This window comes from Cynara cardunculus, assembly GCF_001531365.2.
Source record: "Cynara cardunculus var. scolymus isolate 2C chromosome LG 10, CcrdV1, whole genome shotgun sequence".
In the NCBI taxonomy this organism is placed as follows: Eukaryota; Viridiplantae; Streptophyta; class Magnoliopsida; order Asterales; family Asteraceae; genus Cynara; species Cynara cardunculus.
This window is the reverse complement of record NC_037537.1, coordinates 11,398,784-11,402,785: the sequence shown is the minus strand read 5'-3', so window position 1 is coordinate 11,402,785 and position 4,002 is coordinate 11,398,784.

Below are 4,002 nucleotides of genomic sequence, written 5' to 3'. Positions count from 1 at the left end.
TAATAAGAAAGTAATTTATTTTTGGTTTAATAATATAATATTTATAAAATAATACTTAAAGATTCTGTTAGAACTTAATAATTATTCTAATTATATTTTATATATTTAAAATGAGATGTTTATCCTATATTTGATTATGTTTATCTATAGTTAGTTACACGAATTCAGATATGGAGCTTTAATAAGTTGTACTTACGTACAATCTACTTGTAATCTTGAGTTTTAAGTAGCATGCATTAATAAACAGTACTTTATGCACAAAAAATGATTTTTAAGAGTTTTTATCAGATGCTTTATAATATAGTATAGATTGATGCATATTACTTAAAATTCAAAATTACAAGTAATTTTGCAGAAGTACAACTTATTAAAGCTCCATTTTTAAATTCGTGTAACTAATTGCAGATAAACATAATCAAATACATGATAAACATCTATTTTAAATATAGATAATCTAAAATATAAATAAGATAATCATTGAGTTCTAACAGAATGTTTAATTATTATTTTTATAAAAAGTTATATTGTTAAACCAAAAATAAATTAATTTATTATTAAATCTACATTAAATTATAATAGAAAATTGAATTAAAGAAGTTACACAAAAAACTGAGAACTATTAAATAGTTAATTTGATACTAATATCGGTTTATCTTTTTCAAATTTATATTTAATTTAAAAATAAAAACATTATCATTTTCTCAAAACCACATAAAATCGTATTATATCAATAGAGACAAAGAATAAAAATTAAACATTAAAATCAAGATTTATCTTGCTACATTATACGAGTACTTTTTTAGTATTATTTAATTGATTTGATATTTTATGTGTCGTTAACACTCCCCTTAAAATAAAGGGAGTTGTTATGGGTGAGTGTATATCTACCCCTCCCTATTGGTAAAGTGCACTCCTTCCTATTATCTAGGTCAAAGTTAATTAATAATTGTTTTTCAAAAATTTATGTCCTATAAATTTATGTTTTATAACTTTTTTTAACATTGTCTTCTAATTTTATTTTTCTAAATTTATGTTTTATAATAAACTTTTGCAAACTAACTATTTCTAAATTAATTCAAATAATTTTAAAATTATTTTTAATTTTTATAATTGTATTGTTAACGTTTTAACTAATTAATAGTTTATATATGTATTTTTTAAAATAAATATTTAAAGTTACAAAGATAAAATAATTTAATGCAAAAAAGATCATCAAAATAAGTTAATTGATAAATCAACAAATAAAGTATAAAATGTCTGAAAATATTACAACTCAATCAAGTGAAATAAATTTCGTAATACGATTACTAGATAACAGTTGCTCGTGCTTATTTATTCGGGTCATGTACGGAGTAGCCAATGCGGTTGCACAATCATATTTGAAACGAAACCAATTTGACACGATAGAAGGGATCGGGTGCCTTTCTGCCAAAAATATTTTGACGTAATGATTTTCGTTAACGTATCCAATTGTAAAATTAACATGTTCATACCAAGGAGGAGGACTAGATCGAAGTGGGAAGAGTGTCAGGCTACCTATAGTTGTTAAAAAAATGTAGTATCACATTGCATCTTGAAGCAATCAACAAGCCCGTTTCAAAAACATCTATCCAATGCTCATTTGGTGCAAATGAGTCCAGCTCAAAGAAGTTCAAGGAATTATAAAGCTGATACCATAGTTCAATGTCATACACCCTCGAGATATTTTGTTTTGTACATGTTTAACTCATCCATTAAATCATATCGAATAGATAACCATTCATCTTTGTGGTGACGAGACAAACAGTTATTGCTTGAAATCTACAGTTTCCATCGCCTTTTACATCATGTACTTGTGTGATGTAAAAATGAAAATTATTTAAAAATTGATTAATACATTGAAATAAAAAAAATTTAACTTGCATGAAGTACATTACGTACCTGCACGATGTAAGGATGAAAAATACTTGGAAATTGATTAATGTATGGATGTGCATAATTTTTTTGGTTGAAGTATGAATTATGTCTCATTTGTTCATTGTTCACCAAAATATCAAACTCCACAAATGTTGACGAGTCTGGACAACTATGCCTATGAGGTTCCTGAGTTGGTGGGTTGACATTGAAAATTGTTTTTTCCAACTAGTCATTAACAAATTCGAAATAGTAAAGAGAGAATGTTGAAATGTTTACTTGTGAATGAAAATACAAATTCCACTTCCCCTTTTTATGGATTATTTTCTGAATTTTTAAAGTTGCAGAAAGATTAATGATATATTTTATGAAAATATAGATAAAATAAAAATTAAGAATTTGCATATAAATTTTTAAAGCTTTTATCCGATTTTTATAAAGACAAATTATACGACTATACACATATGCTTAAAATTATAAAATAAATGATATATATTTTTTTAAAAATAATAAGACTTATTGCTTTCCAATTTATTGGTTTTCAGTTTGATTAAAATATAATACAAATAAAAATTATAATTACTATAAATTAATAATTATTATTATCTATTAATTAAAAAAAGTATGAGAGAGAAAGGGAACATAAGAGAGGGAGAGAAAAAAAGTTTTTCAAACTTTTAGCAATTTAATGTTATTAATAGGTATTTTTTTGACTTTTTTAATAACTAGGGATGCAAATAACAACCCCCGTTATTATTTGCATCATCTACCTATTAAAAAGACAAAAAAAATATAGTTAATAACATTAAATGACCTACAATTTTGAAAGTGACATTATTTCATTTCTCATTCTCTCTCTTATATCTCCCCTCTCTTTTATTTATTTTTAATTAATAGATAATAATAATTATTAGTCTATAGTAATTATAATTTTTATTTGTATTATATTAATCAAATTTAAAACCAATAAATTTGATAAACAATACGTCTTGTTGTTTATAAAAAATAATATATCATTTATTTTGTAATTTTATAAATTTTAACCATACGTATATAGTCGTATGGTTTATTCATATAAAAATCTATTAAAATTTTTAAAAATTCATATCTAATTCTTAATTTTTATTTTATCTATATTTTCATAGAATATATCATTAATCTCTATGAAACTTTAAAAATTAAGAAAATAATCATCATTATTCCTACTTTAAAACTTAAAAATAACTAATCAATTTTTATTAAAATATTCATTTTTCCAGCAATCTATAAAAATTCAGATAATAACTCATCGCTTTTTACTCAAACCTCAAATATAAATTAGTTTAAATTGTATTATGTTTTATTTATAAACAACAATATTGTTGTAATAAAAATATATAAAAAAGAATATTTGAAAACATAAGCTTAGAGGTGGTCGGGATTTTTTTTGACTGCTTGAAAATGTTAATGAAGTTAATATTAATTAAGTGATGAATTTACTTTTTATTAGTATTAAAAATCTAATTTTATAATAATAATAATAAAAAATAAAAAATGAGCTTCTTTGAACTAGACTCATTTGCACTAAATGGGCATTTGATGTATGTTTTTAAAACGGCCTTGTTGATTGCTTCAAGATACAATGTGATATTACATTCTTTAACAACTATAGGTACTCTGATATTCCTTCCACTTCAATCTTGTCCTCTGCCGTGGTATGAACATGTTGCTTTTATAGTTGAATATGTTAACGGTAATTATTACGTCAAAATATCTTTGATAGAAGGGCACCCGATGCCTTCTATCGTGCCAAATTGGTTTCATTTCAAATATGATTACACCACTACATGGGCTACTTCGTACATGACCGAATAAATAAATATGAACAACTATTATCTAATAATCGTACTACGAAATTTATTTCACTTGATTGAGTTGTAATATTTTCAAACTTTTTACATTTTATTCAATTTGTTGATTTATCAATTAACTTATTTTGATGATCTTTTTTACATTAAATTATTTTATCTTTGTAGTTTTAAATATTTATTTAAAAATCATACATATATAAATTATTAACTAATAAAACGTTAGCAATATAATTATAAAAATTAAAAAATATATATAATA